The 14,211-nt window shown below is 41.6% G+C and overlaps 1 protein-coding gene across 2 annotated transcripts in view; it reads right to left on the reverse strand.

The window, feature by feature from the left end:
• SFMBT1 (Scm like with four mbt domains 1) overlaps nucleotides 1–14,106 on the reverse strand; it is a 117,416-nt gene extending 103,310 nt beyond the window's left edge. Inside the window, exons 1-2 of one of the 2 annotated variants that reach the window (XM_034658467.1) lie at nucleotides 13,744–14,106; nucleotides 4,956–5,028 (exon numbers count right to left, since the gene is read on the reverse strand). The gene's annotated coding sequence lies outside the window, so the exon portion shown is untranslated. Of the gene's footprint in view, nucleotides 1–908; nucleotides 963–4,955; nucleotides 5,029–13,743 lie in introns of those variants that run through there. The other variant, XM_034658466.1, reaches the window with a different exon arrangement.
• Nucleotides 14,107–14,211: the final 105 nt, after the last annotated feature.

The raw sequence follows: 14,211 nt of genomic DNA on the forward strand, positions 1-14,211 counted from the left end.
ACAAATTATCTACATCTGGGACAAGCAGCATGCACTCAGGGCTTGGGCTTCCAAGGCCTGGTGCACACCTCAGTCGTCTAGGGACATCTGCAGACGTTTCAGGAACACTGCCTGCAGGGGAAGGGGAGAGAATGGCAAGGCAGGCAGCAGGCCTCTGCGTGACTCTACCTCCGACTCCCCTAACTCTACTGCACCCACTTCCTCTCTTCTCTGCATTTGGGGGACAGGGAGTGATTGGAGAATGGTCTCTACAAATACACTAACTCAGAAAAAAGCTTCAAGTATTAAAAAGCTCGTCTTAATTCAAGCACATGCAGTTGTCATTCAGTATCATTTCCATAACACTGTTGTAGCATTAAAAAACTGGAAATAACCCAATACACAAACAGAGAACTGACTGAATAAATTAAGGTGCATCCTGGGGGCACCTGGCACCTACCTACTAAGGTAGAGCATGTGACCTTTGATCTCAGGGTCCTGAGTTCAAACCCCAGCCTACTTTAAAAAAAAAGAAAGAAAAGAAAAAAACAAAGTGCATCCATATAACAGACTCCTAGGCAATCATTAAAAGAATGAGGCTGAGCTCTGTGTACTTGGATATATCTAAGGTATTTCAAACGAAAAGAGTACTACCAATTGTTTTTTTAAGTGGGTGGGGAAATTTATGTTTTTATACAAATAGAATTTTTCTGGGGGAAAAAAAAAACTAGCAATAACAGTGACCTATAGAAGGGACTGAGAGACTGGGGGGTCTCAGTAAAGGAGTACACTCTTTTTCACAATTTGAAAACACTTTACTACGTACACATATCACTGTTGAAAAAAAAAATAAGAAGTACGTAAGTCTGTGATTATGACAAAATTAAAGCAACGAAAGAAAAAATGTTGCCTCTTAAAAGCAATCTTACCTGGGGCGCCTGGGTTGGCACAGAGGTTGAGCTTCTGCCTTTGGCTCAGGGCGTGATCCCGGCGTTATGGGATCGAGCCCCACATCAGGCTCCTCTGCTATGAGCCTGCTTCTTCCTCTCCCACTCCCCCTGCTTGTGTTCCCTCTCTCGCTGGGTCTCTGTCTCTGTCGAATAAATAAATAAAATCTTAAAAAAAAAAAAAAAGCAATCTTACCTTTCTTATCTATATCTAAATTCTTTGTGGCAAATATTTGAATTTATTTAAACAAGGGTGGATAGAGAGGTCCACTCTTCCCTCCTCTTTCAAAGCCACAATAACTTCCAATTTCTTGCCATAATGGTAAATAAATAAAATAAAAATTGCACTTGCTTCTCGAACCAAGATGCAAAAATCTCTTAAATGTTTCCTTCTGTTATAACCAAAGTTTAAATGATTCAAATATACTAATAAACCCATAACTAAAGTTCGGTTACATTTCATATGTTAATATTGTGTTCTAACCATATCTTATGAGGAAACTTTCACCTAAGATCTCCTTGTCCCTAAACTAACAAAGAACTTTAGAATTACTGAAGAGTCCAAATTTCCTAAACTCTCCCGAGCCAAAAGGCACTTCAGTAATAAACTAAAGGGTTCCCCCCATAGCTCAAAATTCCTAAAACTTGTCCATGTCCAAACAGGATTGGGGAGGGGTGTTGCAGGCAAACCCTAAGTAAGCGTGTCCAACCTCTGTGGATGCCTTCCCTGGTCTCAGGGACCCCAGAGCCCTGATTACTGAATCAGCGGATCCAATGGATCTGATTCCGAAGCTCAGCAGGGGCTCATCATGTGCCTGCGAGTCACAGGCTCTCCCCGGTCACACCTGGGCAATGAAGTGGCGAGCGCTGCCGCCCACACCCACATAAAACTAGACTGCTGACAGGAGTCTCTGCAACTACCACCATGCAAAGTGAGGCAAACGATGGAGCTAGTGCCCTTCAACTGGATTCTTAATAACAAATATATTTCTTGAAGATCTATAAATGTACACATATCTTGGAAAAAACGATGATGGAAGTTAATATGCTAATGAAAATGAAGAAAATAAATTTTGCTAACCTAAAACATTAACTAACACACTCCAAGCAGCAAAATATGACAAAATATTGACTTCTCATAAAATAATTTATGAACATCCAGAACTATAACACTGTACAAAAATCTCCAGACTTAAGGAAAAAAATTACTTCTTAGATCATTTACAAGTTGGTTGTTTATTCACATCTCCACTTAACATGTATGTATTTACCATGCACTGTTCTCAGTACCAGGCATGCCATGCTGATTAAGACAGACCCAGTTCCTGCTTGTGCGCTGTTGGTGGGAATGCCAACTGGTGCAGCCACTGCGGAAGACAGCATGGAAGTGCCTCAAAATATTAAAAATAAAACTACCCTACAATCCAGCAATTGCACTAGTGGGTATTTACCCAAAAAAATACAAAAACATTAAGTGAAACAGATACATGCGGGACGCCTGGGTGGCTCAGTCAGTTAAAGGTCTGCCTTTGGCTCAGGTCATGATCCCAGGGTCCTAGGATCCAGCCCGACATCAGGCTGCTTTGCTCAGCAGGGAGTCTGCTTCTCCCTCTCCCACTTCCCCTGCTTGTGCTATCTCTCTCTCAAATAAGTAAAATCTAAGAAAAGAAAAGAAAAAAGAAAAGAAAAGAAAAGAGGAGAGGGGAGGGGAGGGGAGGGGGGAGAAGGAAAGGAAAGGAAAGGAAAGGAAAGGAAAGGAAAGGAAAGGAAAGGAAAGGAAAAACAAAAAAACAAAAAACCCAGATACATGCACCCCTATGTGATTGCAGCATTATTTACAATAGCCAAATTACGGAAGCAGCTCAAGCGTCCATTGATAGATGAATGGAAAAGAAGATGTGATGTATACATACAGAGGAATATTATTCAGCTACAAAAAGAAGGAAATCTTGCCATTTACCACACAGTTGGAGCTAGAGAATATTATGCTAAGTTAAATTAGCCAGAGAAAGACAAATACTGATCTCACTCATACGTGGAATTTAAGAAACAAACAAGCAAATGGGGAAAAAAGAGAGAAAGCAAACCAAGAAACAGACTCTTACTTAACTACTGAGAACACGCTGATGGTTACCAGAGGGGAGGTGGGTGGGGGGAGGCGTGAAACAGGTGACAGGCATTAAGGAGGGCACTTCTTGTAACGAACACCAGGTAATGTGTGGAAGTGCTGAATCACTATACTGTACACCTGAAACTAATATAACACTCTTAACTATACTGGAATTAAAATTAAAAATTTAATTAAAAAAAAAGACTCAGTTCCTATCTTCATGAAGTTTATGAGAGTAAACACAACACTGCATCAGGACATTGTCTAGTTCTGTCACAAATAACAATAAGGAAAAACATCCTTGTGGTTGATTTTAATATTCTCTACAGCGTGGCTTCAAGCATATATAATAAATTAAAACTTTTAAATTTAAATCTTAAAATGAGCTGAAAATAAGATAATTTCATATAGTGATAAGTGCCACAAAGAAAAACAACAGTAACGAGAAAGTAGTGCCTGGAGTGGAGGTAAGGATGTTTAGGGAAAGTTTCATCACTGAGCTGAACCCCCTAAATGAAAACGAACGAATTCTAACAAACATGGTGTGCTTGGAGGGACAGAGAACACATGTGGCTGTACTGTGGGACAGTGGTGGAAAAGTGGCAGAGATGGACAGGGGACAAATCACAAAGGGCATTATAGGCCACAAAAGGAGTTTGGATTTTATTCTAATGACTATGGAAAGTCACTGGCAGGCTCTAAGGCTTGGAGTGACACGAGGGAATCTGATCAAACATAATAGCTTCTTGTTTAGAACACAGTACATCTTCAAGTAGAAAGAGCGTTATAAACCTCGGTGCCGCAATACTGCTTCTGCCTTCATCAGCCGGAGTTGATCTACTCTCTACTCTCTGCTAGGTTGTGTGCAAGGTACTGTACGCAGGGTCCCTGACCTTGAGCTCACAGTCTGGTAGAGATGAGAAACACTGAACCAAAAATTATAGCTGTAATATTTATAAGAGTGGAATATGTAGAATGCCAGTGAGCACCCAGGGCAAAGGATAGTTAATCTGGCCTAGAAGTGTCCAGGAAGGAAGACCTCACAGAAGACCAGAGTCAGAGTCCTGTAAAGGGCAAGCAGGGGTTTCCTCAGTGCATTCCCCTCTGTGCAACACCCAAGCCACTGGTGGGACACAAGAAAATGCAGGGGCTACAAAGACTCTTCCTTTTAAAGTATATTATGTAGAATTTTATGGTGGAACAGGGAAAAAAAGTTAAGATATAAAACTTGCAACTTCACAGGTATTGGTTAAATACAATTTTATTAAGAACTTCAAAAGCACAAACTTTCAGTTCTAAAATAAATTAAGTCCTAGAGATTAACATACAGCACGGCAACTACAGTTAATAACACTGTATTGCTATTTGCTAAAAGAGTAAATTTTAAAAAGTTCTCATCACAAGAAAAAAAAAGCTTTGTTAACTGTGTGTGGTGATGGATGTTAACTAGACTTATCGCGGTGGCCATCCCCCAATATACAAATACTGAATCATTATGCTGCACACCTGAAACCAATATAATGTTTTATGTCAACCGTACCCCAACTTTAAAATTAATAATCTTTTAAAAAGAACTTTAATTATCTGGTGTTTCCACCACACTGAAAATGTGGCAGTCTACACATCACTTCAACAAGTGGGCCTGTGCTGTGTGTGTGTCTGTTACCCATCATGAGCTGGGGTTAAAGACTTTTTTGAATACCAACTTTCTTGCAGCCATTTTTACGCCCCCCCCCCCGCAAAAAACAGGCTTTCATCAACGTTTTCAAACAGAGATGTAGAAAAAATTCCAAATATTCTCCACTTAGATTAAAAAATGATTAACAATTTCCTGACCAGCCTTATCTGTGTACATACACAGGCATATACGTACACCTCCTCAGCTATTTGGAGGTGTTGGAGACATCATTACATCTCACCTCTAAATTCTTCAGCTGCTGTCCCCCAGGAATAAGGGCACTCTCCTATATAATCACAACATCAATAGCACACCTAAAAAAAAAAAGAAAAAAATCAACAATTCCTTAATATCATCTATCATCAGGTATATAGTTTAAAAAATTTTTAAATACGAAGAAGGGGCTATGTTGAAAATCTTACTGAAGGAATATATTTTAATAAACTGATTAGATTTACTATTATTTGTATTTCATTATTTTTCATTTCTAAATGTGATAATACTTTTAAAAGTCCAATTTTTAGGGGCGCCTGGGTGGCTCAGTTGGTCAAGCGTCTACCTTCAGCTCAGGTCATGATTTTGGGGTCCAGGAATGGCGCCTGCGTGGTCGTGGTTGGGCTCCCTGCTAAGGAGTCTGCCTCTCCCTCTCTCTTTGCCCCTCTGCCCCGCGCGCACTCTCCCCCAAATAAATAAATAAAATCTTAAAAAAAAAAAAACAGTTCAATTTTTAAAATTCAACTTGTTAAATATTACAAGAATGATTGGCAGTAATCAAATATGGCAAAAAGTTTGAAAGTGGTACATGGAAGATTGACATTTCGCAAGGACCGTGTATGTGGAAGGACACTCGAGACAAAGGGACCTCCAGGGAAAAGGATCCACAGAAGAGCAGGGTGTCAGTGTGAGAGAGGGAGGTAAGTGGGACGGGTCACTGCAGGGGAGCTCTTTGAGGATTCTGCGTGCTTTCCTTAGTCTGGACTTTACCCTACTGGCAGTGAAGTTTTACATGATACAATCGCCTTTGTTGAGAAAGCCCTATCTGGCCACAGTGTGTCGGATGGACCAGACAGCAGGGAAGATGGGGGCGGGGGGACCATTTGGAGTCAACAGAACAAGGTTTGTATTTTTCACTGCAAATATTTAACGTTTTAGTTACGTTATGGCTTCAATAAACCTGCTGTGCTGGTAAAGGGACAAAACAAAAGCATAAAATTAAACTAAGCTTATCTTGAATGTTCATGTTATAAAAATGCAGCTTTAAAGACAGAAAGGTATAGTCAGAAGTGACGTTAACTTTGGAAGGAGCCCTTGGGCACTTCTGAAGTTTTCAGCATTTAATGCAGCTGGCTGTCTTCAATACCCAGTTTCACTTTCCAAAGTGGCTCTCCTTTTCCTTGGCAAGATTCATCACTGACACTAATTTTATGTTTATCAGTCACAATTAAAAATTTCCAAAGGAAAACCAATGGGGAAGAGGTGGGGTGCAAAACAGATAAAGCGATTTTCAAATACACAGAGTGCCCTGAGGACAGTACTGGCAGTAACTCCGGGAGCTCCGTGTATATAGAGTCCAGGGGCCAGATGCCAAATCTGCCTCAAGGAGGAGGAGGAGGGCAGCACTAAGGGCTGGCTAAGGGCAGGACGGTACACTGGCCCTTCACTCCCTTCCCGCTGGAGACCTCTAGTTTTATTTATGCTACATATTGGGCTTCCTAGAAAGATTTCATTTGAACAAAGGGTTCCTTAGCTTTCAAAATGTTTCAAAGCCAAGGAGTCAGAACTGCACGAATAATTCTTAAGTCAGAGGCTGGTAATTCAAGAAGACTCTGAGTTCCGCAAGAGAGCTGCCGGGGGAAAAAACAAACACCATCACTGAAGAACGTAAAGAAAGAGACCTCGGCAGACAGGCCTACTGGAGGAGCAGCAGCTTTGGGGTAGAATGAGGGGTTGTGGGTTGTCTGGGACCTGTAGCTTTTGAGGGGCCAGTGAGGCATCCAAACCGGAGGTCCAGACAGCAAAGGACATGTGGATGTAAAGCTTAGCAGAAAGGTTTAGGAGGGCACAAGGGGTAGATGAAGTCTAAATGTGGATGAATCCACCAAGAGAGATGTAAACAGAGAAACCAGGGAGGGTCTGAAAAGGTCACAGAAGCAAAAAGTAAAGGGTCTTCCTCAAGACAGGACCCCGTGGGGCCATCCACACCCAGGGCCACTTCAGGAGGAGATCCTGAATTCGGGATAGCCTGTGTCCAAGACCAGAGAGAGCACAGGCTAGCCTGCTTGGGGGTGGTGTTCCACAAAGCAGAGGCTGCAGAAGGGCAACGGGGCAAGAGTAAGGATACTGGCTAGGAAGCAAGTGAAAGACTGGACAATGCGCCCAGGTCTGAAGAGGCTGGAACTCTGAGAGAAAAAGAAGATCACAGTGAGGTCCAAGATAAGACAGGGGAGTATGGAAGCCCCTCGAGGAAGCTATAGAACACCACACCAGAACATAAGACTTCACTAGTAGAGATGTTCTGGAAAGAGCTCCTTTTAGACAAGTTAACAGGGAGCCAAAATCAGGATAGAGGGTTGGGACAATGTCTTCAGAAGCCTGTAGTGCCTTAAGGCCCTGGGTCTGGCAGGAGGAGTCATGCAACTCTCCCCTCCCGCACTCCCTGTAGAGAAGGGACACGCACTCTAGCAGGGAAGGCCAGAAGAGCCTCCCCAACACCTCCATTCCCTTGTCACGCCTACTACTGGCAAGAGGGTCTGGCAACAGAGTCATTTAAAGCTGTTCTCAGTTCACCCTGTAGCCTCTATCCGCCCTTAAGCAAAACAGGTCCCCAATAACATCTAGGAGATCTAAGTCTGGTTTCCAATTTGTGTAAAATGTTACTTGTATTAATAATAATAACTATGCATATTTTAAATGCAAATATAACTCATGATTGAGGCCTAGGAAACCAGCTTTAAAAAGGAGACAAAATGGGGGTGCCTGACTGGGTCAGTCAGTACAGCGTGTGACTCTCGATCTTTGGGTCATGAGTTCAAGACCCACACTGGGTGTGGAGCCTATTTAAAAAAAAAAATTTTTTTTTAAAGGGAAACAAAATGACAATAACAAACATTAATTACATTAAGAGTTTGAAGGGTTCAGATATCATAAATGACAATATAACAACAACAAAACACCCAAAGTTTTTCAAATTTCTAGCTTTAGTTACTAGACCACCTACCCCTGCCCATTTGGCTCAAAAATAAAAATGAAAACTAATCAAAAGGAAACCATATTCCTGGAAAGAACAACTACCTACTAATTTTTTTGAAAGAAAAGAATGGGGACATCTGCCTGGCTCAGTCAGTGAAGCGTAAGACTCTTGATCTCAGGGTCGTGAGTTCAAGCCCTACAGTGGGCAGATAGCTTACTTAAAAAAAAAAAGAAAGAAAGAAAGAAAAGAAAAAGAATGTCTCGTCTAACAGTTTACTTGCAAACTCCAATGCTTATTGTAAAAAGTAACAAATTGACTCGTATATTAACTGGTCTTTTCGCAATATTTAACTGACAGTTCAGGAGCATCAGTGATACACAACAGGGTGAGAATGGAGTAAAAGAGGTGTTCACCAGTGTCCTAGCGACAGTATCTACCAAAGAAACAGACACTTCAGAAAAACCTTACTAACTCTAGGAAGCAACTAACCACTCTGATTTCCTTAAGAACTGAGCAATAAATTAAGGCAGAAAAAAAAAAAAATCAGGCTTCACAACATTATTAATGTTTCAAGGGTTTCAAGAAAGACAGTCAAAAGCAGCCTTGTCAAGAAGGTAGTGACAGCGGTGGGGATCAAGAGGTGCCCCAAAGTTCCTGCCCTCCTCTAGTAACAAACAGGATTCAGGAGACTCACCCCATGTTTACTACACATTAAAAAATAAAAGTTAAAACAATAATAAAAGAAAAAACGTACACCTCTTTAGCCATTCTGAGAATACTAACTGCTCCACTCATAATCCTTAGCTCTGTCAGACCTGCTTTCCCTCTGTCTGGGACGCGATATCTGTATTACACAAATGCAAAGAGAAGGTAATACAATAAATTTAAAATATAAAGCATTAATTATGTAGTATCTTTATCATGTAGGTTATTGAGCCTCTTTAAATACTCACTAGTTTTCCATTAACACAGAAACGAGATGTTAAATATGGCAAAACCTCAACTAACCGGAACAGCTGGAGAATGAGTCACTGACTAATCACGCCTCTCAGATAGCTGAAGGCTTATTTACAACTTCGAACACACAAAATTTTGGTTAACTGTTCTGGGGAGATGCTTTGACCCTAACCAACACGGTGGACATCAGTGATCACACAGGAAGATGGAATCCTAAGACACACGAGGCGCTCTCTGTCCCTATCCAAATGCTATCCCAGACTGTAGCGACCCTTGGTTTTTACTTGCCCGTCTTCCACCCTGTTCTCCCGTTCTGCTTCCATCTCACTTATGTTCCAATAACCAAGTGTGTCAGGACCCGCATCTAAGGAAAGGCACCTGGTTCTCACAGGTCTGCTGGCAACCTACAGAGCTCTTCCAAGGGAGACAAACGAGTCCTCCGGTACCTGTATTTTACCTGCTGCTGAAATCTTTTTAAAAACGTATTTCCTCAGAAGGAAATTCTGATGCACATGCTACGGTATGGATGAGCCTTGAGGACATGATGCTGGAACAAGCCACTCACGAGAAGACAAATACAGTATGATTCCACACCTACGAGGCAGCCAGAGCTGTCAGTCCTAAGACGGAAAGTACAGTGTCTGCCAGGGGCTGGCAGGGAGACGGAAATGGGGAGATACTGTCAGTGGGCTCAGAATTTCAGTTTGGGAAGATGAAAACGTCCTGGAAATGGAAAGCAGTGACAACTGCTCAACACTGTGAATGTATTTAATGCCACTGAGCTGTACATTTTAAAATGGGAAATTCTGGGGCGCCTGGGTGGCTCAGCCAGTGAAGTGTCTGTCTTCGGCTCAGGTCATGATTCCAGGATCCTGGGATCAAGCCCCACGTGGTCAGGCTCCCTGCTCAGTGGGGAGCCTGCTTCTCCCTCTTTCCCCTGCTTGTACCCTAGCTCTTGCTATCTCTCTCAAATAAATAAATAAAATGCTTTAAAAAATAAAAATAAAATAAAATGGGAAATTTTATGTTACATATATTCCTCACTGCTCACTACGTTCTAGACAGGTGACATGTTAAGTGATTCTGTGTTGTCACCACCTCGACACTCCAAGAATGTTATTTGTTTTGACACAAGTAAAAATGAGCCAAAATGGTATCTTAAAATTATGATCCCAAATTACCATATATTATCTTTAACACGGGCAAAGCATGTTTTACAAAAAGTGACCCACAAGAAAGAACACTAGCAAAAACTCCAAGACCAGAAAGCACTCTAATCTGGGCAGCAAATTAATGTGAGAAGAATGAAAACCCAGCAGCAACTCACAGGTAGCCTTACCACTGAGCAGATGTTACACAGCAGGCCCCCAAATATTTTTAAAAAACTATTCAGGGTAAAAGTAATAATAATTTGGAATTCAAATCAAAATACTTGTTGGTTAACACTTTAAACAGAATGTCAGCAGGAAAAACTCTTGAGGTATTTTAATAATTGCTCAATTCCTCCACCCATCTCATGTTGTCATTCCAAATACCTGACTGTCCTGTACTTGCAACTGCGACAATGTCCCTTCCCTCCCTCATCGAAGACCCTCTTCAAACGTCGTCCCAGACCAAACAGGTACTCTCAACTGCCCTAACCACCCCAAATCAGTTTAGCAACTAACCTTTCTCTGAATTAAGCAAAAATGTCAAAAAGGAACCTGCAAGCAGCGCTGCACTCCGTGAGAAATGCCGCCTCATAGCTCTCCCTGCACAGCCAAATGCTGGACTGCGAAGTTACCAACTACGAAACCACAAAGTTCCAAACATATTATCTTGTAGCACAATATACAAGCTGCATCTTTTGTTTTTTAATTATGTCCTTGAGTGATCATCTAAAGATTAAGAGACCTGAATAAGGTTAAAAACATCCTCTTGGATAAGAGACTAGAAATTAATTATATACAAATCTTCACGTGCCCCTGAGTTAAAGGCAAAGGTTTACATTCAAACTTGTTAAAACTTCTGCAGTGAAGTCATAGCTTTTCTATTAATAACTTGTCTTTGTTCTTATCCTCTCTCCCACCTTTGTAAAATTTAAAAATGAACTTGCAACAACCTGACCACATCCTTTTTATTTTAAATCATTTTCCAATGGGGCTAGTACCACTTGAAGAAACAGAGTCATATCAAAATCCCGCTCCCTAAAGTCTGATGGTTCAAAATCTTCCTGGCAACCAAAATCCCCAGAGACTTTCATCCAATTTAACAATTATGTATAAGGAGAAATATTTTTTTCAATTACAAAACATCCCAGTTAGATAGCAAATACTATTTACTAAAAGAAAACTACCCTGCAATAACAAAGTTATAGGAAATCATAAGAGAAAATCTTTAATATAAAAATATTTGGCATTCAAAATATCTGCCTACATAATGGTCTGCTTTCTGGATTGTATTCATTTATTTAACATGAACATAACATGAAGTTTTAACAAAAAGATCAATGAAGTTTGGACCTGTGTCTGCATCCACACCCTCATTCTGTAGCTAAGCCCAGTCTAGTTACCACTGTGAAAGCAAAAGTACCCTACAGAAGCAGCAAGGTTACAGACAGGAAAAGCATTTTTAAAGAGAAAAATAAAAATTTTCAAAGAAACAAATATCAAAAGAGGAAATGCCCTTTTATATGTATTTTGTTTCTCATTTTGCACCTGTAGCTGCATCTCTCAAAATTTAATAAATTTTAAGTGAAATATCTGATAATGCAAAAGCTAAGAACTCTAAAAAGATGCACACGCACACACACAACCAGTGGATCAATTCTAGCTAAGTGATGGATTACTGTCTCAGCTAATGATGCTGTGAATCCCGGAGCAGAGTAACCAAATCCAGCTTAGCTGCTGGTTAGTCAACTGACTGGCTCAATCACAGAAAACAGACTTATTCAGCAAAATCCACTTTACAAAAGAAAATCTTTGACCTTTGTGGACTATGCCCCCATAAATCCCTACCCCAGGCCTTAGTTCCCAACTTCGCATCACACAGATGTCCTTGCAGTAAAAAACACAGGCCGTTGTGAAGAATTACCAAGAATTCACTGACAACTTCTAACTCCTCTCCTTTAGGAGCAAAAACAAGAAAAGGTACAGGAATACATTAAAAGGTATTTGGGAAGATAAGTAAATTGTTGGAAGTACTTGCTTCAGTAAAGAATATAAAAAACCCAACTTCCTAGAGGGCTAATATAAAAAGTTATCCTAATCATGTTGAAATAATAAAAAAAAAATTAATCACACCTGACATAATTTTTAGTTACCTTTCGTTTTTGCTTTCATCACTAGAGTTTTAATGACTTGATAAACCAGGCAAATATCCAGCATATATAAATCAAGTTAGTTGCTGTCATTTAAAAGGTTGTTAAAGCTTTATGCCCACATTCTTTAATTCACTGAACTTTAAAAAATCAATTTTCATTCAATTTTCTCAGCCAATTCTAGGCTTTAAGGAACTGATTCATCTACTAACACCTTAAACACTGACTTGTTGGGAAAGTTCATGATCCATCCTCCAAACCTGCTGTCTGGAAATACACCACTATTCCAAAACTAGGAAGTAACACATCCATACTGGGCCTGTGACGACAAGGATGCCCAGCAACCACAGATCCAAACCTGCAAAACACTGTCTCAGCTACAAGGGGCCTTCCGGCTAAGAAGTCTTAGAATTCCAGGTAGTAAAAACCGTAGACACTATTATAAAAGCAGTTAGAGTCATGGCAAAAATGACCATAACTCCAGGTTTGCCTGTGTCCTTCAGCTTAATATTGCCCCTCACCCCCAAGAGTCCTGTTATGAAGCAAAATTCACTAGTGGTGCCTGAAGTGGCACCTTGGGGAGGGGAGAGGTGTCTACCGAATGAGAGCAATGTAAAGGGAGCCCTCTGGGAGGCTGAAAATGCTGTGTATCTTACTGTAAATTAGACCTCAATTTAAAAAAATAAATATAATTTTTAAAACACATTGAAATACATTTGTAAATGTCTTTGTTCAAATAAGTGACACAAAATAACACTAAATGTAGCAACTAAGATTTTTTACCAAATGTATTTTAATAAAGATGTATATTTATTGTGAGCACTTTTATGTAGAACTTGTCAAAATACAGACTGATTTTTTTTAATCTTTTTTAAAAGTTGCCAAATTGACATCTGAAAGCATGCAGAAAGATGATCTATTCATTCTGATTGTGCAAATAAGGAAAACCAAATCTTTAGGGTAAGAACCATACCAAGATAAGGCAGCTAGTCAATGACAACAGTAACAGAACGGTTTCCTGATCCTGAGCCACTCCCGTTTCCACCAGGCCGTTACTTTTGTGACATTGTAAACAAATATGAACTCTGGCTCTACCTATGGCCTAGAAGGATTCAACACACTCCTCAAAATACCAGGCCAACAGGCCCCAAAATGTACACACAAAGACACACTCATCTTCCTCCTCTCAAGACAGTTGGCAAATGATCAATTACATTTTCAGGCAGGCATTTTTCTTGCGATGCAATCAAGTGTGACATCTTTAAAATGTGGTTCTGGAGGAAAAGGTATATGCAGGGATTGACAAAATCCATCTTACTTCCTTTCAAATCTCTTCGATGGTTACTTGGTTCTCAAAACTATGTCACTAAGTAGTACTCCGGAAAACATCGCTTGGGGCAGTTCACCAGCACGGCTTTGAGTGACCACCGGGAATAAGCCCCACTCAAAAGAAATCTTGTCTCTGCCCGGGGTGTCCTACCCAACTCTCTGCACATAACAAGACTTGCAGGTGACCTGTGCCTAGCGGCTTAGTTTCAGACCCCAGTGAACAGCTGACATCTCGCTAAAAACTTAACATACAACCTTTTTCCGCGGGAATTTATTTCTGTTCTCACAAGGCGATTCTGCTCCCCACCACAGCAGGCCTTGCTTCTAAGGACTCTCTGCTCGCCCCTCCACAGCCTCCTCTTCATGTTTTAAAACGAGGCTTTAAGAACAGAAATCGAAACGGTCACGGCCCTCCCGAGCGCAGCTCGGGGCCCAGAGCAAGCGGGTCTGGCCGGGGTCGGGCGGCGGGTGCCGGGCGAGTCCACTGCCCGCTCGCGCGCGGCGCCAGAGAGGCCCGGCGCACTCCACCACGCTGACCCGAAGCAACCGGTTGCGGCGGCCGCTACACGCTCCGCAACAGCGCAGCGGCCACCTCCGCCCTCCGAAGTTCGTACCGCCGCGCGGATAGCGCGCCCCCCGGCCCCCGCTGCGGGTTCGCGCCCCGGCCCCGGAGCGAGCCCGGGGGGCGGGTCCGCGGGGGCCTCGGCGGGCGGGAGCGCGGGA

This window comes from Ailuropoda melanoleuca, chromosome 4 (assembly GCF_002007445.2).
Source record: "Ailuropoda melanoleuca isolate Jingjing chromosome 4, ASM200744v2, whole genome shotgun sequence".
NCBI lineage: Eukaryota > Metazoa > Chordata > Mammalia > Carnivora > Ursidae > Ailuropoda > Ailuropoda melanoleuca.